Source organism: Quercus robur, chromosome 1 (assembly GCF_932294415.1).
Source record: "Quercus robur chromosome 1, dhQueRobu3.1, whole genome shotgun sequence".
NCBI classification, from domain to species: domain Eukaryota; kingdom Viridiplantae; phylum Streptophyta; class Magnoliopsida; order Fagales; family Fagaceae; genus Quercus; species Quercus robur.
The window spans coordinates 3874215-3901882 of record NC_065534.1 but is presented as its reverse complement, the minus strand read 5'-3'; the positions used below and the strand labels follow the sequence as shown (position 1 = coordinate 3901882).

General features: G+C 35.3%; 1 long non-coding RNA gene and 1 other non-coding gene across 2 annotated transcripts; one reads left to right on the top strand and one right to left on the bottom strand.

Annotated features, from left to right (window-relative positions):
• Positions 1 to 1713: 1713 nt before the first annotated feature.
• On the top strand, positions 1714 to 10894 carry LOC126716741 (uncharacterized). The gene is made up of 3 exons (XR_007652253.1): positions 1714 to 2012; positions 9446 to 9593; positions 10584 to 10894. It is a non-coding gene; the product is annotated as an uncharacterized LOC126716741 (long non-coding RNA).
• A 15647-nt stretch (positions 10895 to 26541) lies between these two features.
• TRNAN-GUU (transfer RNA asparagine (anticodon GUU)) lies at positions 26542 to 26615 on the bottom strand. Its single transcript has one exon. It is a non-coding gene; the product is annotated as a tRNA-Asn (tRNA).
• Between the last annotated feature and the right edge of the window lie 1053 nt (positions 26616 to 27668).

The window sequence follows — 27668 nt, the reverse complement described above, 5'->3', positions numbered from 1 at the left end:
GAAAACCACATGTACAAGCTAGTCGAATATTTCACTATTTTTTGAAAATGGTTACAATAGAGGTATTCTATTACAATGGAGAAAAAGAGAAGGAAAACAGTCAAGATCGGAGAGAAAGAAGAGGTGGGAAGAAGGCTTCCACCGTAGTGTCATAAAAATTTCTCTTGTGTCTATCCCTTCTTGTGTCTATCTTCTTGTCTTGAGTCCTTTTTCCTTCTTTAATAATGATGGAAATGTGTATATGTCACTTTCCTAATTGGTAAGGTGTCGTCTGGAGAAGAACAAAGTAGAGTCTTGACAAAATGGGATCACATGCATTTGGTGCTTCTGGGACAAGTATTCTTGTGCTTGTACTACACGCAATAATGTTTCCTCAACAAGCTGGCCTTCTACTGTAATATTCCCAAAACTTGTAGCATGCAACTGTAATGGTCCATGACTAATCTTTCTATCACTTTCATCCACTATCTTGGATACGTGGACCGTAACTAATGGCTACATGCTAGCTATGCCTTGGACACATGGTGATGGCAGATTGGCTCATTATAAAGCAAGTCTAATATGCCCCACTTTTGGGGTTGGTGACCGTAAACCTACTAAAGACAAAATGGATATTGCTTATGCTAGCCCATTCCCGACCCTTATATGTCTAAAAATAAACCTAATTTCAACAACTCAATTGTCAAAATTATTCTCCCCTCCCTATCAAATACATATTTCTCTCCCTCAAACATTAAAATAACTTTAGACTCACCATATAATGATTTTTTTTATATAACAAATCATATTTAAACAATATTTTACCGAATGAATCCTATTACCAAAATTCTACTCTCTTCTTATTAACCTAAAAAGCTTTAACAATGTCATATAATGATAAAGAAATTAGTATTTTAGAAAATATTGTGCCAAATGGCGTATCCAATCAAATGTTAATTATGCCGCATATGAGTTCCCTCTAACAATTCACTATCATGGGAAGGGACACACCCTATCGTTTAAAACTTTTTAAGGTTTATATATATATATATATATATGTATCAATAATTCAATAATTAAGGAAGATTTAAATCTCATATATCCTTTAGATGTACATTAATCATCCAATATTTCATGGAAAATTAAAAAAGTTATTAAAACAATGAAACACTTTTTCATTTTTCTATAAAAAGTTTTTAAAAATGATTTATTAATATGTACTTTTAGAGCATACGTTAATAAAACTCATTAAACACAATTTTATCATTTTATAATATTGTTTTTAATTTCAGATAGTATTGATACTAAACCTAAAGTATTGTATCTAATGCAATTGTTATTAATGACAAAGATTTCTCAACTGAAAATAAAAAATAAAAAAGTAAAAGTAAGAAAAAGGAAAATTAGTAAAAATTTATTGCCAGAGTGGCGGGTTAATTTCACAGTGCAATTGCCTATTGCAACCGGATCTCAAATCTAAATACTACTAAGGAAAATTTTAATATGCGCCCGGCGCATAAGATGCGGTTTCAGAAGCTTATCCTAAAAGACCCTGGTCCCTTACCTTAGTAAGTGGTCAAGTCAAATGACTCAAATCCCTACATAATTCTCAGCTTTTTTGGTGTATCGAGGTGCATTCACGTGACAATGTGTGTTTTTTTCCCTGCATGGGCATGTAGTATTATTTTCGATTATAAAAGGATGGTTTTACCGACACAACAAGAAGTCGGCAAGTGAAAGAGATAAAGCACTAGGAATAAAGGTTTATCTTTATTTTATATGATCACTGATAGAGGCATTGGATGCATTATTAACATAAACACTAGTTGAGAAATAAAGGTGTAAGAGGAGGGAGAGAGCAATATTGACGAGATGTTAAGGGGTTTGGGAAGAAAGAATTACTCGGTTAAAAGCTTTATTAGAAGAAAAATTCTTGCTGACACCTCCCATACCCATGATTTCTCGCCATTTCATTTCTCTCTGAACTTCCTTCTCCTGCATGCTGCATGCGCCTTCTTTCTCTATCTGCTCAAGTAATTTTTCTCTTCTACTTATTACTATGTTCACCAATATTTTTCTCCATTCTTTCTTTGTTTCAATGTTCCTTTAGTTTATGATCATGACTTCTTGTTTGATTAGCTTGTCCAAATTCAATTTGATATATCTTCTTCACCAGAAAAATAATATTGTCTAATCCTTGTTGAGGTACAAGTTTCTCATATAAAATTCAATACATGTTTATTAAATGTAATTATACTTGGAATGAGAACAAAGTATTATTGTTGTTGTCTTAGATTTATTATATCTAATTCTTCTTGGTGAGACAGCAAAGTATTTTTTATTTTTTAGTCCTACAAGTAAAATAAATTAAATAATCCAATTCCCATTTATCCTTCAAGAGTTGTTCGCTTAATTATATCACATTTAGTTTAATTGGAAAAAAAAATGTAGCTTTCAAAGATTTTGTAGGCATCTAAGGATAAACTGCATTAAATTAATTCCTAGAGTTATCTTTCTTTTCGTTTGATGGAGACATGGAGGCTTACAAATATCAAGTATATACCTTTTTTAGACTAAAAGTAACAAGTCTGCATGTACTACTCTGTAATGTTTTGAGCATCACATGTCCAAATTACCAACACAAACACATATTAATTTACTTCTGAACTTAATCTCTTCTATTGTGTGTTCGATTAGTTCATAGTTGCTTGTAATTTTTAAGTCCCTTTAGACACTGATAATTAGTTCTTATTACTTTGTGTTAAATACAATTGGGGTTTAGACTTCAAAAATAAAAGAAAAACGAAGACATTAGACATTGGAGGTCCAATTGCATTATTCAGCTCATACACACCTAACTCCTAGCTCTTATAGGACATATATACTCTATTATTAGCTCTAGGGTTGATTGCACAAAACATTTTAGAATAAGCCGGCAGGGTTTTGTGGACATAGGTGGTCATTTAATTATTCCATCTTAGAATGGAGAAATTATAAGGTCCACATGGTGGACAAGTGACGTGGTCCACCATTCCACTAAAAAACTCACACTTGTTTAAAATTGCTGAGTTAAAAAAAAAATTTTAAACAGAAATTGATTATTGACTCAGCAATTTTAAACAAGTGTGAGCCTTTTAGTGGAATGGTGGACAAATGACATGATCCACCAGAAGATTGTATAATTTCTCCCTAGAATGGGTTTGAGAACCAAATGATCAGTTAGAACCAAAGGTTATGAAAATTGAAATACGCCATGGAAATGATTGTTCACATAGATCGGAACTTATGGTATATAAGAATCCCTTTATCTGTTTAGAGCATTTGAGTACAAAAGATGAAACTTTTGCATTGTGGAAGAATGATTTGAATTTGAGAGTGATTATACATTGGCAGGAAGTGAAATCCAAAAGGTTTAATTTGGGGTTTTTTTGGTGGGTGAATTGGGGAATGATAATGAACCAATTTGGGGGTTTTATTCTTATTGACTAAGTATTTTTTTTTTTTTTTTTCCTTTCCTCTTTAGTTCATGAATGGGTTTTTGGGAATCTGGGTTTTTTTTTTTTTTTTTTTTGGTCTTCTTGTAGCACCCTCCCTTCTTCTTCTTCTTTCTTATGGCCAACTCACTGATATTTAGGTTATGTTTGGTAACAGTATTTGTTTTCTATTTTCAAAAACTTGTTTTGGGAAATATAAAAAAAAAAAAAAAATTTGTATTTTTGAAATAAAAAATTTGTTTGGTTAGTTGAAATTAAAAAAAAATGTTTTTTGAAGAAAAAATAGAAAATACTAAAATATGTTGTTACTAGGATTTGAATTCTAATGCCAACTCATTAAATGAGAAAGATTCATTAAATTAAATGTGTATTTTCATTGAATTTTGAAAATTAGAAACTGAAAACAGTCTTTTGCATATTTTTAGTTTTCTTTACAAATTGAGTTTTGAGAACAGTTTTTGTTTTCTGTCCATTTTAGATTACCAAACAAGTTTTTTAGTCTCAAAAATATAAAATTGTTTTTGAAAACAGAAAATAAGAGGAAAAAACAGTTACCAAACATGCCATTAAGCTTTTAACACCGATAAAGCACTAAAACCCCCCAAAATGCTATTTTATAGCATCAAACTATGAAAAGAGGGCATTATCTGGTAGGGTAATTGTAAAAAATTTTACAATTCAGCTACAGTAACATCTTATAAGAGCATCCGCAGCCGGAAATCCCATCCTATCCTATTTTACCATCCCAAAAAGCAACTTTATCAATTATACCATACAATTTTACAACATACCCAACATCCCAACTTTTATTTTTCTATTCTACTCTTTAAAATAATATATCTACCCAATAAAATAATATATCCCAAATCCATATCTGTTCTCTCCCATCTCTTTCCTCTCTCTGATTTTTAACTCTCTTCCTCTGTCTCTCTTCCACTGAAACCACCACCACCAACTTTTATTTTCCTATTTTACCATAATATTTCTCTTTTTCTCTTCCTTTTCCTCTCTTCTCCCTCAACTTCTAGCACCGGCCTCAACCTCTAGCAAACCCATACCCAACAAAATCACAACAAAAAATCACCCAAATCAAACAAGTACCAGAAATCCACATGCCACCCCAGCAAAATCACAACAAATCTAAACATGTCGCAACCCAGAAGAACAAATCTAAAAATCACAACAAATCACAGCAAAATCCACCTCTTCCTTAAGCCGTCGGTCACAAAAAAAAAAAAAAAAAAAAAAAAAAACACACACACACACACACACACACAGAGAACCCAGATTGCAACCCAGAAGAACCGGATCGCAACCCACTTCGGCGGCGCTTTTTGACACCAGACTCTTTACTTCGGCGGTGCAACCCACTCTTAACCCGGATCGCAACCCACTTCAGCGGCGCTTTTTGACCCGGAATGAGTCGGAGCTCTCCAACATCTGCGACGAAATCCTCAAGCTCCTTAACACCAGACTCATCCCTTCTGCCGCCACCGATGACTCCAAGGAGACGAAATATCAGCAAGAATTTCACCATGAAAACCATTAAAGGGCAGTGACAAAATCCTAAGCTTAGTAAGCTGAGCAATCACAAGCAACAGCTTCCCAACCAATTTTCCACTACTAGTCCAACAATCCCTCCTAGTCCCAAACCCATAAAGCGGAAATTGAGCAAAGTTGGAACAAGAATTACCTTTGTGCTCATTCCCAGTAATGTTCAGTGAAACTACACGGGAATTATAGTCACAGGAGAGACCAAACCACAAGCAGTAATCATCAGAGTCCTAAGTAGAGAGCAAAGCTGATGGGTCAGAGACCGAGTTCTTCAACTGGAGGAGCACAAAGAGAGAGAGACGAGAGAAGTCAGAGAGAGAGAGGGAGACGAAATACTCAGAGATGCTACAGTGACACAGAGGAGAGAGAAAAAATAAAAGGATTAAAATATATTATTTTGGTTTGGCATAGCGCTACAGTGCCATCTTACATGTAAGATGGCACTGTAGCGCTATGCCAAAAAAATTTGGCATTTCTCAGTTTTAACCTTCCAGTTGCGAGCATGTTTTTGGGCCTAAATGCTAAATGTACCTTACATTTGACATTTAGAATGCCCACTGCTGATGCTCTAAGAGCATTAGCATTTAGGACTCTAAAAAATATCTTATTTTATCATCTTAAAAGCTACTTTATCTATTTTACAATACCATTTTACAATCCACCTTACATCCTAGTTCTTGTTTTTCACATCTCACCCAAATACTATTCAATTTTTTATTCATTTCATTCTTTATTTTCCTCTCTTTCTCACCCCTTTGTCTCTTTTCACCCACAATCAAAACCAATCACCACCTCCACATCCAACCATTGCCACCGCCACAAAAAGCCAACAATACCCACAACGTTAACTAATCTCAAAGACCCATGCCATAACCGCTAGACCAACGCTGCTGCCACCACCGCACCACAACACATAAAAACCCAACAACCCACAACCCCCTAAACCACCCACACACCACAACCCACCACCAAACCAAAACCAAGCAACTAGCCACAACCTCAACTGACCTTAACGGAATGACCACACCACCGGCCACAACCTCAGTTGATCTCAACAAAACAACCCACGTCGAAGAGAGGGAAGTAGAACCTTATAGAACGACCCATGCCAGACCCCTGACCCACGCCAGAGAAAACACCACCACCGTGAGAGAGAGAGAGAGAGAGAGAGAGAGAGATCAAAGGGAGAGAGACAGAGAGTGTGAGGAGAGAATAAAAGCAAGTGAGAAAAAAATTAATTTAAAATTTTACAACCTGCTATGGTAATGTCTAACTTTTAAGACATTACTGTAGCTAAATTGTAAAATTTTTTACAACTATAATGCCGGATAATGCCCATTTTTATGGTTTGATACTAAAATATAGCATATTTGGAGTTTTACAACTCCGGATACGGATGCTCTAAGTAAGATGTTACTATAGCAAGTTGGAATTTTTTTTTATTGTCTTTCTCCTTCTATTTATTAATATTTCTTATTCTTCTTATCTCTCCTTCTTTTTTAAGTTGGGATTAGGGGTGTGCAGCCAATCCGCCAAAACCAACCCATCAGGTTGGGTCAGTTTTTAGGCCTTGGTGGGTTGGGTTGGGTTACAAAAAAAATTTTGATAGCGGATCGGGTTGGGTTTGGGTCATAAAACTTCAAACCCGCCAAATCCAACCCGACCCACCCGTATATTTTAAATATATACCGTATATTTAATATATATATATATATATTTAAAATATATTATATAATTAATAAATTTTTTAAAATAACCAACTTTTCCTATCCTATATAAAAGTCAATTAGTTCACACAAACCCTAGTAAATTACTATTGTTGTTTAGTTATTAGTGTTGTTTGCCTTTAAGGAGTTACATTAATACTAATCTTTCGGTTTTTTTAAATATATTTATATTTTTTTCCTACTCAGTTTAATAATAATAATAAAAATTTGTCCCACCCATGGGTTCAACCCAACCCATGTGGGTTGGGTTGGGCTGAGTTGGGTTGGGTTGGACTTATGTGATGGGTTGGATTGGGTCGATTTTTTTTTTACTCACTATGGTGGGTTGGGTCAAAAAATCCTCTCAACCCGGCCCAACCCAACCCATGCACACCCTTAATTAGGATATATTATTTTAATGTATTGCAGGTAAAAATAAAATCTGTGATGTTGGGTGTATTGTAAAAGATGGTATAATAAATAAAATAGTTTTTTAGATAGAAAATAGAACATTTTTTGCAATCTCAAATGCTAATGCTCTTAGCTTTGGCTTTTTAGGTGTGCTGACTCTTAAATTTAAAAGAGGTGGCCTGTTCTCAGCCATAGATTAATTTTCAATATATCTTAGCCATGAAACGGACCCTTTCTATTTCAAAGTTATATAGAGAGGATCCAGATCCCAATTAAACATGGTCTTTTTTTTTTTTCTTTTTTGTGGGGAAAAGCTATTAAACGTGAATTTAATTGAGGAAAACAAATCCATGGCAAAATGAATGTGCTTCTCTCATTTGGAAAATGGATTGAGATCCGGTGCCATGTTTTACACCTTAATTATCTTTAAAAGATTGTTATTAAAAAGTAAAAGGTTCACTTTTAATTTAAGTCATGGGATCTTTAAAAAAAAAAACCTTATTTGTTTTATTGCCGATTTAACTTTTACTTCTCGTATCAAATAATAATTGCATGGTGCAATTATTGTATCATATCCAAATTCATGGGAAAGGCATTATGTATGTAAAAGGTAACTTGTGAGTTTTTTTTTTTCTTAGTATTGTATTACATGTAATTTGTTTCAAGGGTTGAGATTGAAAATTAAAAAAGTTAAAATTTTAACTTTTAATCTCAGCCTTTGAAACAAATTACACCCAATACAATATTAACTATATCCTATTATTGTAGTGGATCACAATCTAGATGTGAGTGCGAGTTTTGCAGGGAATATTGTGCACCCTTGGTTTATGGAACATACTTAGTTGCCCTTTCTTAAAAGGGTTTGCTACAAGTAAAATTACATTGAAAATTTCTTACACTCAAAATTCACCTTGGTTCCACCACAGTACTAAGGCAGAAAAAAGGGGTGTGAAATTTTTTATGCAGGCTTTTTTGTTCTTAAAATTGACTCAACGATAGAACAGCAATAGAGGTTCTATTATTATTTCAAAAATTATAGGACCACATAAAAAAAAAATCACAATTTTTGCCAAAAGTTATGGCAAATTATGAGTGATAGAAAAAAAAATTATGGGTTTTTATGTGGTTCTAGAATTACTCTTATTATTTTGTGTACTTCATATATGTCATACTCTCTAGCCCTTCGACCCACTCCGATGGGAAAAATTATATCTTGTCCCTGGCATATATGCCGAGTACACGATATACTACCTCCTCCAATGGAAAGGGTGCGATATGGGAAAGGGTGTGATATGTCCTAGTATACCATCTTGCATCTTGGAGGTATCTATTCTCTTTCTAATTCAAGGTTCAAGGCACATTCATATGCTAAGTGATGTGGCTTTAGCACACATGTGAATGGGATAACCCTATGCCCTTGAAATGTAGAGGATCCATGTCCATTACTTTCTACCCTTGCACTCATTTGAGTGCCACTCTCTTATCTCTCATATATGAGAGTCTTTGCAACAATTGTCTCTAGATCTCGGCAAAGCTTCCAATTTTGTGATGACTTGGTATCCACATGGTTGTCATATTATCATCATTAGATAATATTGGCATCTATTTTGGTTGTTGCAATTGCCTTGCTCTCTTCAAGAGGGATCCAACTGCATTTTTATTTCACATTTGTATACCATTGATTGTAGTTTGCATTTTGGGGCTATCATTCAACATATAGTATTGCAGCTTCTGTAATCGGTAGTTGTTTCATGCTTTGACAAGATAAATGTGATGAGGGGTGATGGTATCCCTTGACGTCTTCAAAGAAGGGTGTATCTAGTTGTAGGGAATTCTATAGTCTGCTAAGGAAAAATAAAATGTTAGTAATTTTATTCTAATGATTGGATGATATAACCAAATTTACTGATTTTCTAAATTCTCGGACACTGATAAGATGTTGAAGTCTAGAATTCAAAGATTTGAGTGCAATACTGTCATAGGAGTGAATTATGTGCAGAAAGTGGCTTACAATATGAGATAAGATTATATTTGCAAAAATGAAGTCCTAAATGGGACTCTATTGGAGCTTTCCGTGACAAAGCAAGGATGGATCTACCGGAATGAGATAAGATTATATAGAATAACTCAAGGACTCAAGGGTTTGCAAGATGAGATCAGGTTTATATAAAATAAGTGAATTACTTTCCTTAAAATTAAAGAAATAAAGAAACAGAGTTTCAAGACTTGTGTACTGTCTTAACCTAATCTCATTGATGTTGTTATTATTATTATATTTTTCTCAAGTGGCCTGATCTTCAGGACTAAGTCTAGGATCACCTTCAAAGTTGCAAGCACCCAACAAAGAGCAACCAAATGATGGACCGGTTCAAACTTTTGAATTGTGTATAAGAGCAAGAAGGGACAGGAGAAAATGAAAATTGGTATATGCATCAGCAAAGAATGGCAGGTTTAGCTTTCTTTAGCCGTGCTTCAATCTTATTAATGTTGATTGCCATCATCTATATTATGCAAATGGTTTTGATTATTCCAGGTTAGTTTGTTATTTTTTTTCAGTGTTGGTGCATATGGTTCTTTTGGCTAATTGTTGAAGGATACCATAATATGGCCGTGTATGCGGAAAAAGTGTCTATACTCTATAGTTCGAGGATATTTCTTGCTGGCAATGTAAATAGTTTGTTCAGAAAGTAAAATATGTTAAAACCTTTTGTGAATGGTAAGGCCATGATCATTTTCAATTGAAACATGGATGCTCATGAAATCAGCCTGAGTTTCTTCAGGTTGATTTTGGGGTTGGTCTAAATTCTAACAAAGATTTACATGAGAGAAATAAATGAAGAATCCTCTGGCATTCCTGCTTTTTCAATTTCTTGACAGTTAAAACACATCTGCTTTTAACTTTGAACGGTTTGAGCTAGTCATTCATCATCAAATAACTTGCATGATTATCTGTTCAAAGCTACAATCATTAGAGGTCAATATATTTTTGTTTCTTTCATTTTTCATTAGTATTTTGTGTAGGTACGTATGGTTCCGTATATATTAATAGTATACTTGACGTTGCTCAATTAAATTCAAGTGCACAGTTGAATTGACGAATACAATACAAAAAATGTTCAAAGCCAATTAAAATCAATGAAACCATGTGTTTGAATTTAACATGAGAACTTAAAGTACAACATCTAAAAAACCATACATTTGGACCCAAGTTACTCTATTGATTTAATATGTTGACCTTTGTCTAGAGCTTTGTAGACAAAGATTAGTTAGCATCGCTTAGTGTCTCCCACAAAAACATCTAGGATTTAAATTTATAGTATCATAAAAATAGGCTGGCTTTCGCTATAAAAAGCTAAATATAATTTAGCACTGCCTCTGTAGAGATAGTATTGGTATGTGTGTTTTGGTTTTGATTATTTCTTCTTTGGATTTTTCTCAGATCAAAATGCGAGGAATGTTGAACGAAAAGTCGACCCCAGCCCCCCTCCCGCTCCAATGGTAGCGGTGGGGCACAAGTTTCCTGTTATCATCAGGGCTCCAGCACCTTCCCCCAGCTAGTCCAGATAGTTGCAATATTGTATCAAGATTTATGTTGTTCAAAGACTAATTTTTTGTTTCACTTGTGATGAGAGAATGGGTCATTATAATCTGGACAAAGTTTAATTACAAAATTAGTTGTAGTTTAAGTCTACAACCTTACTTAATATCTTTTTATTAAAGGTGAATTTTGACAAATCCATCATTGGATTACATCTTTTTCTTATAACCTCCATGCATGTTTACAAAATTTTTAGAAAATTAAATATCAATAGCTATGTCATCAATAAATAGTTTAAATTGCAAGTTTTTGTAATTTAAAATTATGCATAAAATATAAACTTTTAGATCATATAGTAAATAATATCTAATTGACACAAAATTTGACATGTATATTAAAAAAGTAAAGAACATACAATTCAGCGGTTAGATTTTCAAAATATATAATAATTTTTATTTTATTGAGTAAAGTTGTAGTTTAAGGTGACAACTAATTTTGTAGTTAAATTTTATCCTTATACCTTAAAGTAAAATATGTTTTTTGGTAGTTTTTTTGGCTAAAGGGAAATTGAAGACATTTGCTACATAATTACAAAGCTTTCATTGTTTAATGATTAAAACTTGCCATAACCCCATCGTCAAAATTTCACTAATAAATGCTTCATTGGCCAAAACATCATATTTTGGTCATTTATACAATTCTAGCCCTTTCTTGGATCATAGCCTAAAATGATACAACAAAGAAAGAGCTGGTTGTGATCTGTGAACTATGGTTGTTTGGGCTGATTTGTGATGTGGTTTGGACTGATTTGTGGAGAGGGTACCAAATTTTATTTTTTCGATTTTTAATCGTTTTGGTGGTTTTAATGCTATTTTGGTCATGTTGTAAGTTTGGGAGTATTTTAATTGATAGGCCAAAAGTATTGACTCCTTTTGGCAAATTAATTAATTAATTACTCAAGTGAATTAATTAAGTCAATTTAATCATGCAATAGCGTGGTAGCACAAACAAATCACCAACTAAGTTAAATGCAGCAGAAAATAAATTTGACGCAGGTGATTTATTTACGAATGGGAAAAACTACCAAGGCAAAAACCCACCGGGTGAATTTAAGGTCACCACTCTCAAGAATCCACTATTATTAAAACAAGTGGTTACAAGTAAAAGGAATCTAAGTACCTAATACCAACTTACAATTGAACCCTTACCCCAATACTCAATTGGACTTGTATTGTAGCAGCAATTTCTCCTTTCAATGCACGGCTCCCAGTACGTGACTAACCAATGATGCACGCATCCCAGTACGTGACTAACACACCAACTTGAGGAAGATGTTGGCTGCAAAGTTCTTCAATTCATCCAACAATGAAGATCAAGAAGCTCCTTGGTCACAAAACCCTTGATGTAAAGACGCAGTAGCTTCTACAGAGAATATGATAAACTAGGACAAATTTTGTCTTCGATCACAATATGCATGTATCAACAATTGCTACAGCATTTGCATTTCTTTGCATCACTTGTGACGGCCCTTAAAATAATCTTTATATATGTCTTGGGTTGTGAGAAAAGAAACCCTACACAAATACTCAAGGATATCCGTGAAATTAGATCTAGAAATTCTAATTTCGTAATTCTCGATAGATACAACTTCTGTTGAGCTTCAACATTATACCTCGATAGAAAGTATTCTGTCAAGACATCTGTCGAGCTTTAATGAACATCACTTTTTCACTTGTTTCTTGGACAGATTTGCATGGTTTTAATACTAAACTTGAATACTTGTTTCTTGAAGTACTAAACACATACTAAATATACCTAGTTACAAGTAAAGTACGTTTTGTTAAATAATTAGCCAATTTACATCACATATGTCTCTAACAATTCCCACATATGTCCTGACAATCTCCCCCTGTGGCAATCCGTGACAAAATCACAACAAACAAATGAATCATGAGAGAAGTCTTAAATCACTAAACTCATAACCACTTGTTTGAAAAATTTTGCAAGAAGAGAGTTCATGGCATGATAGATTTTCACAACCTATCTTTCTAAAACACTTAAACAAAATTCATCAAGGCATCATGTGTGAAACAAAAATAAAGGATTGTATACATAAAGAAACATGTGTATAAAGAGAGAAAAGAAATAACACATGAAAAGATTGGTGAAGAACAACAACATCATCATATATATATCAAAAGATAAGTACAATGTATGTCAATAAATGAATGGTCACAAGACCAATATACATAAGGCTAAAGAAAGAAAAGAAAATACATGTAAACCTCACTACATCCCTCAAAATGTATAAACACTCCCCCTAACAAACAAAAAAATGTCCTATACTAACTCTCCCCCTAGGTATAAGACTACTCTCATCCCTAAATTACTCCCATTTTTTGTCACGAATGACAAAGGGTAAGTTACTAAGAGGTTGTCATCTCATCACCACTAGAAGAGCTAGTATCCGCATCATCACCATCCTCATCTGCCAAAGCCTCTGAAGAAGGAGATAGAGAAGGGGCAAAACCACCAAGGCGAGCCTATCGTCATGCAATATGATTGACAAGGGTGTTCACTTGACACAACTCATTAGAGAGAGTGTCAAGGCGAGCATCCATGCACTGAAACTACACCGTGATAGCCTCAAGGATCGCACCACCAGCTGAGGAAGAAGGAGCAGACGTGGAAGGAACAACAGAAGCTGCAGGAACAGTAGTCTCCACACATGGCCACTTCAGTCGAAACTGGGCCTCGCTCTGCCAAACAGAACCGGCATCTATGGCACCCATGGTGGTGTAGTAAGGAGAGTTATGAATGGGGATGGAAAAATGGCGAAGGATCCTTGTGATACCTGAAAGAAAGATGAGTTTATCATGGGTCGTCGTATCCTAATAGACATCAAGGATAGAAGTGATTAAGTGAAAGGGGAAGTCAATAGAAAGATCCTCTAAGAGAGACAAAAGAAAACAAGCCCGAGGCTCTGTGATAGAGTTATAGTGAGATAATGGAGTAAGAGTAAATGTCATCACCATGTTAAGGAATCTTGGATCTTTTGCAAAGCCCGAGCACAGGGTGCTTTGTTTCCTACCCCATATGGAAGGCATCTCACTAAAGTGAGACAAAACCTCTTCTCTGGACACAGTTCGAAGACGCTCACAACCTGGGTAATCAGGATGTGATACCCTCGAGACATGTAGTACCTCGGATATAAGATTCAGGGTAACTACGATACGTGTACCTCGAAATGTCATGGCAAAACAAGGTATAGAGGTATCAATGTCGTGTATGTTGGAATAAAACTCTTGTATAAACACGATGGGACACCTTAAGGGACTCTCAAGTAGAGATTCTTAGCCCCGAGTCCGAATGACGCCTGGTAGAGGAGTGTCAGAAAAGTCCAACAGAACAACATGACGCTTTGGATGAATGCCACATTTCTGAAAGTTCTCAAGGAAGTCCTATTGGGCCTTCCCCTCACTAAACCAAACATGAAGAGGGGGGATAAGATCAGAAGAGGAAGAAGAACCGAAACCATGAAGAGGATTCAGGCCTGGAGTAGATTTGCATTTAGGTGCCATATCGCAATCTATCCAAGAGAGAGAGAAAGAGAAAACACAATCACAACCAAATATAGGAGTAAAATGTTACGTATGCATGAAATATGCATGAACATGTAACGTGCAAAATTTAAATTGCATCATGGGTAAAACCCAATCCAAACCTATTAGCACACATTTCACAATAATCAATCACACATCTAAATGCATGAAACATTGTTAAAATGCAAGGAATATGCAATCCGTGAGCATATAGAATCAAATCAACACAACCCAACCCAAAAATTTCACAAAAATCCCAAAATATTTCAAAAACCCCAAAACCTAGGTCTAAATGCATGAATGCATGAAAAAGAAGGGATTTAGAACACATACCAAGTAGTCTGAGCTTGATATAGGCCAAAAATGAAGTGAGTAGAGATATTTGAGTGAGGGAGAAGTGTTTGGGGCGAAAGAGGAGAAAATCTATTGAGAGAGAGAAGTGAAAAAAAAAGAATCTGATTTCGCGCTCAGCATATAAATAAAAATCACATCTCAATGGATCGAGGAGCTATCGAGATATGTCGAGCACTAAATCTCGACAGAAGTGAATTTGTCGAGGTGCTGTCAAGGATCTGTCGACAACACTTTTTACAAAAATTTCACAATAAAGTCTATATGACATGTTGTTAATGGTAGATTAAAAAAAATTATGTCACTAGTAGGTCTAGATGAGAACCAATAACAACTTAGTGCGTAAACTTTATTATGAAATTATTACGAAAATATTGTGTCAATAGCACTATTTTACTTCTAAAGAAAAGTGGTCAATCCTACACTAGTATTTTATTAATTTATTTAATTTTATTTTGATATAAGAAAGATTTGATGCCTTAACTATTGTGAAAATTTTGTGATAATTTGTTGTGTCTTAACATAATTGAAAATTTTATTTTACAAATTTCCTTGCATGATGGACACGAATCCCACTCAAACCACCTTTTACTTTTTTTTTATATTTTTTTTACTTTTCTTTTACCCTTATCTTCTTTTCACCTTTATCTTCTCCCATCCACCATTATCCTCTTTCTGCTTCTCCTTTTCTCTAATTTCATCAAATAGCTTCCAAGAACCAAACTGAACTCCTCTCAAATTTGTTATCCAACCTCATGCATGCCAATTAAAAATCATTAAGAGTAAGTTAATTTTTTCTTAATTTCACCCAAAATCAACTCCTCTCTCTCTCTCTCTCTCTCTCTCTCTCTCTCTCTCTCTATGTGTGTGTGTGTGTGTGTGTGTGTGTAACCCTAAAACCAAATTGGAAGTGAGATTAGCTGTTGAGATTTAAGAGTGAGATTGGTAGTGGAGGTTCTTATCCTTCTGTGTATATTTTGTTGTATTTTCTACTGTTCTTTTGTGTATGTTCTTTTGCCAATAATTTTCTTTGCATGTCATTCTCTGTCTATTTTGTGGTTGGTTGCTTAAAATTTGGAGAAAAGGAAAGAAAAGAAGAACCACTACTACCGGCACAGTGGAATTCTTTTTTTGGGCTTCTTGCAATTGACAAGCAGGGAGCACAAAGTGTAGAGAAATTCTTCTCCAACTCCATGACAGTATTTTTTTGGGTAGAGATCTAGGTAAAATTGGGATATTATAATAAAAACAAGGGTTGTTTATGAATAATACTTAAAATGACCAATGGTAACATTACAAATCATATTTGCATTTTTGAATGGTAGTTCCAATGATCCAATATGAAAGAAACCTTTGGGCTTAGAAACGTGTGTTTTGGGCTCCAAAAATGGAACCAAATGCTCACTAATTTTCCTGTGAATGTTAAGTTGAGACACTATTTCCTTTCATAAATTTGGGTCCAAACACACCACCCCAAATGAGTGAAATGACTAACCATGGCAACATGTTACTGCAAATGACATTAATTTGTACTTAAAGTGTCATATGAGAAAGGTGAAATTAATTTTCTTTCACAAACGACTTGACAGCCACACTCCAACTAAAGAGAATCAATTTATATTACTCCACTATACAAAATTTGTGTTTGGTATTTCTCTCCCTCTTTTTCTCTCTAAGTTGAAATGTAGTATTTATTATTGTTACGCTTCTATTGAGCCATATCAACGGTCATATCATCCATCCATTTTTAACATTCACTCTCTTATTTTTAATTCTTTTTTTTCTTATAAATTTTCTAACTTAGAGCACTCTCATCAGGTGTGCCAAATGCCAAATATTTGGCATTTGGCACACCAAACACCAAAAATCCTCTCTCATGAGGTGTGCCAAATGCCAAAACATTTGGCACATATGAACAGTTCCGTTCTAAAAATAGAACGGTACGGACAAAATGCTATTTGTAAAAATTAATTTTTTAATGATTTTCTCTCTCCTCAGTCATGTTATCTCTTTTTTTTTTTTCTCACTCTCTCTCTCGTCCGCCTCTCTCATTTTTCTCTCAGCCCTTCTCTCTCCTCTTTCTCTCTATCTCAGCCTCTCTCACAATCCGCCAAGCAACTCGCCTCTCCTCTGGCGCCAACGCCGCTCACCTCCGCCGATGCCACTCCAAGCAACTTGCCTCCGCCGTAATCTGCCCAATCTCACTAAGATCTGATTCACCTCTTCCACTCGCCAGCAGCTCACCTCATCCACTCGCCAAGCAACTCGCCTCTCCTCCAGCGCCAACGCCGCTCGACTCTGCCGATGCTGCTCGCCAAGCAACTTGCTTCACCTCCACCGATGTTGCCGAAATCTGCCCAATCTCACTAAGATCCGATTCCCCTTATTTGTTTGGATTGTTTATGGTTGATTTTGGGGATTGGATCTGGTTTGAGAAATTGGATTGGAGGATAACAATGATTTGGGATGGGTTTTGAGGTTTGTGAATGTGGTGGGTTGTTATGGATTTTTTTTTTTTTTGGTTGGGTTTTTTTTTTTCTGGTGGCATTGGTGAATCTGGTGGGTTGTGAATGTGGTGGGTTTTTTTTTTTTTTTTTTTTTTTTTTTTTTTTTTTTTTTCTGGTGGCGTTGGTGAATGTGGTGGGTTGTGAATGTGGTGGGTTTTTTTTTTTTCTGGTGGCGTTGGTGGATGTGAGTTTATGTCGGTGGTGGCTGCCGGTGTTGTTGCGGCAGTGGTGGCGGTGGTTGTGCCGTTGTTGCCGGTGTTGTTGCTGTTGATGAGGGGAGGAATTAATATATTATTTTAATGGGTTGTAAATATTATTTTAATGTATAAAATTAAAGTATAGAATACCTAATAAATGATATGTTGTAAAATGATAAAGTAAGATTTTGGAGTGTCAAAATGGCATTTTTTATGAGAGACCTGATGGGAATGCTCTTATTGTTGTACTTTCTCTATCCCTTTATCTTACTTTTTTTTTTTTTTTTTTTTACTTTTCTTATTTCCCTCCTCTTACTATAAATTTACAATTCTCTTTTCTATTCTATTCATAGTTTTTTCACATACAAAAGCTTTTTTTTTTCTTTTTCTTTTTTTTCTTTCTTGCTGCAACTCTACTTTAAGTTGATGAATTTTTGTATTACTTGGAACTCTACTTTAATAAATATGGCAATATAACGTATCTTTCTGGTAAGGTGACACAGTAAACTTACTTTGTTTGTCATTAAGTGGTATATATAATGGTTGTTGCCAACCACAGAAAGCACCTCCACAACAATCTCTGTTATATCCTTTACACTTTTGGGTCTAATCTAAATTTTCAATATGGAAGATGCAACTTCTTCTATTCATATCACATTGTCAGCCACCACAATTCTACTACCCCAATTAGGGATATGCTAAATCTATTGTAATAGAACGAATTGGATTGAATACAGAAATTTGATTTGATTGAAGTGTTTGATGTATTGTACACCTTGATTAATTAAGTGGGATGTAAGAATTTTCATACATGTCACATGTGTTCTCTTTTTAAGAAATATTATGAAACAAAGGAAAAGAAAAACAAAAGGAAATTTTTTTAAATGTTCCTCTAAATTTCATCATTTTAATAAAGCACTGGGCATACCTATATGTTAGTATATGACACAATGTTTTTTTTTTTTTTTTTTTCAATGCCCAAGTCTCTCATTCTGGGTTGTTAACATTTCTCTTATTTATGGGTCAAAGGATCCAGTTATCCAAATCACAAAAAAAAGGAATGCAAGTTTGTAAATTTTCATGATTGAAAAATCATTAAGTTGGTTTTTAAAAGAAATGTTAATGTCACTATTTATGGATCATAGGATTCGGTTATAAAAATCACATAAAAAAGGAATGTAAGTTTGTAAAGATTGCCAATGCCCATATATAGGAGAAAATATGAGTTGGGTGCATACATCCTATGTGAGACTAACATGTAGCCTCATATATAAAGATATTTGGTCTTAGTAGATTTCTTCTTGGAAAAAATTATGTAAACATTTTATTAATAACTATTAAAATTATATATCTTGAACCCATCATAAATATTGAATTTAATTTCCTGTTCAAAAAATTTTCAATGCATAAAATACATGTTTCTTTGACTTTGAGAATGGAAAGCTCAAATTTAAAGTTAAGGGATAAATGGTACCTCCTACAAGCCAATGTTTATGGAATTTCTTAAAGAGACACTCTTTTTCTTTTTCTTTTTTTGGAGATACACATACAATTTTTTTTAAGGAGATACATAATCTTGAAACGTCCCACCGTAATTACAATTTTATGAAAGCTCAGGTATGAACAAATTTTTTTTTTAAAAAAAAGAACGGCAATCTAAGCTATTGGGATCAAGATTAATTTTCCTGTGAATGTTAAGCTGAGACACTGTTTCATTCATAATGCTTCATTCACTCTTGCGTATTCGGTTTAAATTTGGGTCCAAAAACGCCACACCAAATTAGTGAAATAACTAACCGTGGCAGCATGTTACTGCAAATCCAAATGTGTGTGTGTATATAAACCAATTTTAACCATTATTAATAGAAGGATTTTACTAACATAAACTATTTTAAGAAATTTTTTATTAAAAAAAAAGTTTATTACATTTTTTGACAATTTTTTCAATTTCCTAAAAAATGTTTCCCAAAATAGATGATTAATATATGCCCTTATAGAAAATATTTAAATACAAAGATACTTCATGTGGTATCTTGAACGAATTCATACATAACGAAGCAGCAATATATTTCTTACATATGTCACGAAATGCTAAATGGTATTATTAAATTAATTTCTTAAATTCATCATTCTTAATAACTTAATTTTTTAGAACAATAAGTAATTTATCAAATATTTTTATTTTTATAAATAAAAATTAATTTATAAGCCAAGAACCTTTAACTAAAGAGAGTCAGAGTCAATTTATATTACTCCACTATACAAAAATTTGTGTTTGGTATTTATTTCTATTTATATATATTTAAAAATTGAAGTGTAGCATTTATTATTACTACACTCTTGTTGAGCCATATCAACGGCCACATCACCCACCCATTTTCAACATTCACTCTCTTATTTTTAATTCTTTTTTTTTCTTATAAATTTTCCAACTTATTGTTATACTTTCTCTAACTTTCCCCCCCCCCCCCTTTTATCTTGCCATCTCCCCACTACTATCTACCTTAATATCACTTGTAGGGCCGTAGAACTTGTGACCCTGACCCACTTTACATTAGGGCCCAAGGCCCGAGTCGAGGAGAGCATTGCTAAGGACATGAAAGTCCAAATTACCTTAAGACACAGCCGAGGAGGATTCCGTCCTCGACATCCCGTAATACCCTAAAGGAAAAGACGAGCTCAGTACAGGAGCAGGGCAAGTGAAAAGCTGCCAATACTGCAATAAAGAACTCTGCGTCTGACAAGTCCATGCTCTTCACCATGCTCTTTAGCTTTTACAACTACCCCCAACCACTGTAGGTATGGGCCGATGGGACAAGTCTCAACCCCAGAAAGTGGAGCTTACACGTGGACACTGGAAAGAGGGTAAATACTAGTATAAAAGGGGAAGAGAACCAAGGGAGGGGGGGGGGGGGACGGTCTCCCAGACCAGAAGATCCGAAGGAAGGAGAATAATAAAATCACCTAGCTCCTCAGATAAGGTCTAAAGACCGGAATCACTCAGGTTGCACCGGAAGAAGGCCTTGCTAGACACGCCCAGTTCATCCCCGTGTAAATTGCCATATTAACCACGACCGACCGTAGTATGATGGCCAAGGCCTAGCCTCTCAAGCCCACGTTTTACAAATTTTATTGTTTAAGCCCTTAACGTATGAACCCAATATCATTCTGGGGTCACTAAAATCGTGTCCTTACAATTGGCGCTGTCTGTGGGAAGGCTTGTGCATTGGCATAGACGCTGGATCGAACTCCTGTCAACCCAGGGCCTGCAAAAGCTCCTCCATTACATCCAGCGGCCTGATTTTGTTGCCCTAGTATAAAGTTCTACTAGGGGCTATGCTTCGAAGCACTAGCGACAAGGACAATTCTAGGGGCTTCCACCATCAGTTTGACGCCCAATGCCTTGGCCGAAGGGCTAATCCTCGGTGCTAAAAGACAAATTATCAGTTTTGGACAGAACCAAGGTCTCGTATGGTCCTCGGACTCAAGCCTATGGGGAAACCAACTACTTAAAAGAAAAATTACAAGTTTTGGACAGAACCAAGGCCTTGTATGGTCCTCGGACTCAAGCCTATGGGGAAACCAACTACTTAAAAGAAAAATTACAAGTTTTGGACAGAACTAAGGCCTTGTATGATCCTCGAACTCAAGCCTATGGGGAAACCAACTACTTAAAAGAAAAATTACAAGTTTTGGACAGAACCAAGGCCTTGTATGGTCCTCGGACTCAAGCCTATGGGGAAACCAACTACTTAAAAGAAAAATTACAAGTTTTGGACAGAACCAAAGCCTTGTATGGTCCTTGGACTCAAGCCTATGGAGAAACCAACTACTTAAAAGACAAATTACAAAAAAAAAAAAAAAAAAACGATTAAAGCCAGATGTTATCGAGAACACGGTCAAAGTCCCCTACTACTCGGCAACCCTATCGGATGGTTTATTTTGGGTTACTCATTCTCGGATGACTGCCTCATACGCACTACAGAGCATTCAGTCGTTATCTCGGTTAGTCTCGTATGTTTAAACTGCTGTAGGTTGGTATTATTATGCTTGATAGTCTCAATAAGTTCAAAATAATAGCTTTTTGTTACAAGGTTTTATGCCCTAAGTATCGTTAAAAAAAAAATATATATATATATATATATATATACGCGTATGAAATACATCCATTCACAAAGTAATTACCGCGGGAAAGACAAAATGTTTAGAATGAAACAGAATCATCTTTTATTAAGACAAAGAAATAGTACACCGTACAATGAAGGGGCTTAAGTAAGCCTATACAAAAAGCTAACTACATAAGCAAAAAGAAAAGATACAAGGAAGAGAAAAATCCTTCAAAACTCTACTCTGGTAGAGATTATGTATGACAGGATGGCCCCGTAGGTGGAAGAGAAGAAGAAGCAGAGGAAGAAGAAGTAGAAACACCAGGGTGACCCCGGTGATGGGAAAGAAGAAGAAGCGGAGGTAGAAAGAGGCACCAGTGAAGGAAGAGAGGAGGAAGCAGGGATACTTAACCTCCGCATCAGCCCTGACTCCTAACACGAAGGTGCCATATTAGTAGCGCTCAAGATAGAGTAGATGGTGCTGACGACAAGAAATCCCACTGCTATCGCATCAAAAATCTGACGTGACCAGCATCTGCTTCGGACTTTGACTAAAAGAGGTGGAGGCATCGCCCCCACCTTGCGAAAGTGGAGAACTGTCTCCCTTGTCCTAACCGCGCCATCTTGAGTCTCGGAAGGACCCAGTTACTCTAGAGCGGGTGTGGTTCCTTCACCCCCACTCGTGCCTCAAACATGTCACTCTTTAAGGTTTTAGCTGCACTAGCAATAAAAATTTTGAGTACAGCTGAGGGATTAGGAGTTTGAAAGGATTGAAGGGTCTGTACGTGAAGGGAATGACCTCCTATCCTGCTTCTTATATGGACAGTAAGTTGGCGGCATTTAATCTACGCAGATTCCTAAGAAGTGCTGCAGACGAGACAGTTTCTACTCAACTCCCAACACCATTTGAAACCATAGGATTTGTGTGGCCTCGTTAAGGGGACATATTAAAAACGCACCTCGGGCACTGAAACGACCAAGACACGTCGTGAGCAAATCTAAAAGGAATGTCTCATAGTCTAGCGCACCCCCCAGGCAAGTGAAGAGACACTGACATTAATGAAGAGCAAAGCTGGGCAAGCCATGCTGTGGGCCCGACATCACCAAAACCTATTGTGAGGTCGTAGAACTTGTGACCCTGGCCCACTTTACATTAGGGCCCAAGGCCCAAGCCAAGGAGAGCATTGCTAAGGACATGAAAGTCCAAATTACCTTAAGACACAACCGAGGAGGATTCCGTCCTCGGCATCCTGTAATACCCTAAAGGAAAAGACGAGCTCAGTATAGGAGCAGGGCAAGTGAAAAGCTGCCAATACTGCAATAAAGAACTCTGCATCTGACAGGTCCATGCTCTTCACCATGCTCTTTAGCTTTTACAACTACCCCCAACCACTATAGGTATGGGCCGATGGGACAAGTCTCAACCCCAGAAAGTGGAGCTTACACGTGGACACTGGAAAGAGGGTAAATGCTAGTATAAAAGGGGAAGAGAACCAAGAGAAGGGGGGGGGGGGGGGGGCGGTCTCCTAGACCAGAAGATCCGAAGGAAGGAGAATAATAAGATCACCTAGCTCCTCGGATAAGGTCTAAAGACCGGAATCACTCAGGTTGCACCGAAAGAAGGCCTTGCTAGACACGCCCAGTTCATCCCCGTGTAAATTGCCATATTAACCACGACCGACCGTAGTCCGATGGCCAAGGTCTAGCCTCTCAAGCCCACGTTCTACAAATTTTATTGTTTGGGCCCTTAACGTACGAACCCAATATCATTTTGGGGTCACTAAAATCGTGTCCTTACATCACTCATCCTCTATCCCTTTATCTTACTTTTTTTTTTAACTTTTTTTATTTCTCTCCTTTGACTATAAATTTACAATTCTCTTTTCTATTCTATTCATAATTTTTTCACACACAATAGGTTTCTCTCTCTTTCTATTATTCTTTTTTTTTTTTTCATTTTCTGGTGGATGTTATTATATTTTTTTTGCATCTCTACTTTTAAGTTGATGAATTTTTGTATTATTTGAAACTCTACTTATCTTTTTAGTAAGGTGACACAATAAACTTACTTTGTTTATCATTTAGTGGTATATATAATGGCTTTGCCAACCATAGAAAGCACCTCCACATGAAGGAAAAACTGTTTTACTATTTTGGTTAAAATTTGTTGATTAACCAATTCTAATTTTAATATTCTTTCCTTAATAAATAATGATATGTATCCTGCCAATATTTCCCAAGTAGTCTTTCTTTACCTCTGTGTGTTGTACATGCAGTAGGAGAAGATGGCTAACTTGAACCCTGTCAAACTTTCAATTGTGCTAATGCTAATGATCCTCCTCCTTTTCCCAGCAGATGCCAAACGTGGAGGAGGATTTGGAGGAGGCAGGAGCAAGAGCAAGATTAAGTTTTCATCTCATGATAGTGATGAGAACTCCGAGGAGGAGCATTCAAACTCTACAGCCCTAGATGAGAGTAGTGCCTATTCATTCACTAAACTGCAGGGCACCACAACAATCTATGTTATATCCCATACACTTCTGGGTTTGATCTAAATTTTCAAAATGGAAGATGCGACCCCAATTAGGGATATGCTAAATCTATTGTAATAGATTGTATTGGATTGAATACAGAAGTTTGATTTGATTGAAGTGTTTGATGTATTGTACATCCTGATTAATTAAGTGGGATGTAAGAATTTTCATACATGTCACGTGTGTTCTCTTTTTAAGAAATATTACAAAACAAAAGGAAAAATTTTTGAATGTTCCTCTAAATTTCACCATTTTAGTAAAGCACTTGGCATACCTTTATGTTAGTATATGTAGCCTCATATATAAAGATATTTTGTCTCAATAGATTTCTTCTTGGAAGAAATTTTGTAAACATTTTATTAATAATTATGAAAATTATATATCTTGAACCCACTGTAAATGATGAATTTAATTTCCTATTCAAAAATTTTCAATGCATAAAATACATGTTTCTTTGGCTTTGAGAATGGAAAATTCAAATTTAAATGGTACCTTCTACAAGCCAATGTTTATGGAATTTCTTAAAGGGATACTCTTTTTTTTTTTTTTTTTTTTTTTTTTTTTGAGATAGGGATACAATTTTTAATAAGGAGATACATAATCTTGAAACATCCCACCATAATCATCATTGTATGAAAGTTCTTCTTTTTTTTTCATGATTGTATGAAAGTTCAAGTATGCACAAAAAAAAAAAAAAAAAAAAAAAGGCAATCTAAGCTATTGGGAGCAAGATTAATTTTCTTGTGAATGTTAAGCTGAGACTTTTTCATTCATAATGCTCATTCACTCTTGTGTATTTGGTTTAAATTTGGGTCCAAAATCGTCACACCAAATTAGTGAAATAACTAACCATGGGAGCATGTTACTGCAAATGACATTAATTTGTACTTAAAGTGTCATATCAAAAAGGTGAAAGGAACTGTCTTCATAAACGACTTGATAGCCACACTCTAATACCTAGGGGTGTCCAAGCGGCCTGTCAACCCAACCAACCTGCCTGCGTCCAACCCGCCGCCACCCGATCTGACTACTCCAGCAGTCAGACGTAGGTTCCGAACTCTCTAACCCGACCCCAACGGGTCGATTGTCAGTTTTCCATTTCAAAACCTGTGAAACCCGACCCAAACTGAAAGCTTTAACCTTTCCTACGAATTATTAAGCCTTCCGGACCAAATCCGACGAAATCTCATCAAGATCCATCGAGATCTAGTCCAGATCCTTCGAGATCCAATGAGATCTTGCTACTATCCGATGAAATCTAGGCCAAATCTAGACGGTCTAGCTAGATTTCGGTCCGATCTCGACAAATTCGGCTAGATCTCGCCGGATTCGACCATATATTGGTCTCAGTGATAAAACCCGAGACAGACCCGATACAACCCGAAATCGATGAGACCCGAACCGAAAAATCCTACTAGATCATCTGGGTCGGTTTCGGGTCATATTTTCCTCCACCTGAAGCATTCAGGTCGAGTCCGGGTTGGACACAAACCCAACCCCTGAACAACCCTACTAATACCAACCCAAATGTTCATATATAAATCGATTCTAACAACTATTTATAGAAAAGGGTTAAATACAAAGATACTTCATGTGGTATCTTGAACGAATTCATATCATAGCAAAAAAGATTTTATTTCTTACATTTGTCGCAAAAATGCTAAATGGTATTATTAGATTAAATAATTAAATTTATCATTTTTAATAGCTTAAACTTTTAGAACAATTAGTAAATTATTAGATATTTTTATTTTTGTTAATAAATAATAATTTATAGGCCAATAATCCTTTTCTAAAGAATGTCCATTTCTATTACTTAATTCGACTATACAAATTTGTGGTGGGTATTTATTTCTAGATAAAGGCATGATACATTTCTAACTTTTCCTTTCCCCTGAAATTCTAGGCAAAATTAAATCATGTGTTTGGTATTCGTTGGTATAACCTCTTATTTCTAAATTAAGGTATGATACATTTCTAACTACCAAGAGCTTGCATAAAGAAGACAAAAGACCAACCCTCCTCCTCTCAAATTCCAAGCATAATTAAGTACGTACACATCCACTCAAGGTCTGTGATTTAGTGAGGTTATTTACAATCAATAATTATCTTATGCATTTGACATATATACCCTCACAATATGTAAGTATATAGTTGTGTAAGATTCACATGTTATGAGATGTAAAATGCATATATCAAATACATTACGTGTTAATGCTAATACTACTAAATTATATTATTCAAAGATTGATAATTGCTTTCATTGGTGATGAAGAATAATGGTTTGCTTGTTTCAAAATTTCCACTCAGAAATGCTAGCAGTCTAATAGCCCGAGGTGCAATGAAATATAAAGATTTTCACTAGCCGAAGTTTTTGTATTTCCTTGGAGATGTAATCTTGACAAACTTCTCCCATAATTGAATGATTTCCTTTGATCCATGCTCTATAAAAATATAAGATAATCAGGCTGTGGACATAACCTAACCAAATCGTTGAAAATGGTATGGAACAAGCGCCATGAAAGTGTCAACTATTTCAATTTTTTGAAAATATTAAAATAGCGCTAGAAGGAGGGCTTGAACCTCCGACCTTGTGGTTAACAGCCACACGCTCTAACCAACTGAGCTATTCCAGCTGTTGTTGCTTGGAATGTACAAAATTATTTGAAATAGTGAATAATCGAAAGAGCTGTATCCCATGGAATTGTGTATTTATTTTCACTTAGCTCCTTGCCAAAGTTGAAACAGTGTTGCCAACTTTGCGCATTAAATAGATGAACTAGTATATTTTACTTTGCAAATTATGAGCCTGTTAAATTTCAAAACATTGCATGTCAAAAATTGTGTAACTTAGTTGGTATTTTTTAGAGTTTTAAATAAAAATGTTTAGGATTCAAAATTTCTCTTTCTTATCTTTCATTTTTTTAGGAGACAAATATAGTATTGGCATTAGAAGCGGAAAACAAAATAAAACAAATAAGAGAAATGTTTCATTTTTAAATGTACATAAATCTTTATTTCAAAAGTTATTGAATCTCCATGTGTCAAAAAAATTGAAATTTGAGCAAGTTTGACCACATGGGCCTAATACAATAATTGATTCAATTTAGTCTTACTGTGAAGTTATCATTTAATTAATGCTCAAACCAAGCCAAGCCCGTTAGAATCCTAATTAAAAATTAAAAAATAAATGATTTTAGTATATATTAATGTATGGCATGTGTGAAAAGTCTAGATTTTTTGGGTTATTTATGAAAACTAGAATTAACCTATTCTTATGAAATTTGTATTCATAATCATTCTTAGAGGGATCAAGTCTCCCTAACCCAAGGTTTAAGGGATCCATGACCTCTTAAGCTAGACCAAAACGAAAGATTTCAGCTTGACAATGAAACCACTTACAAATGATCTCGTTAAGGATCTCCCTAAATGAACAAAATTACTTGGTGGCTGAGGTAACTAACATAAGTCATCTAAAGCATGTTCGGGATAAATAAATAAAAATTTGGTCGGTCTCCTATTAAAGAAAAAAAAAGTTGTCTCAAAGAAGTGTCAGACCCTCGATCCATCATATTTGTATTTATTATCTTATAACCAACTGTTGATTTCAAATTCAATGCTACAAGTTAATGAAAACATTCACCCATGCCCTCAAAAACAACAACCTAAACTCATGTTCCCTCACTCAA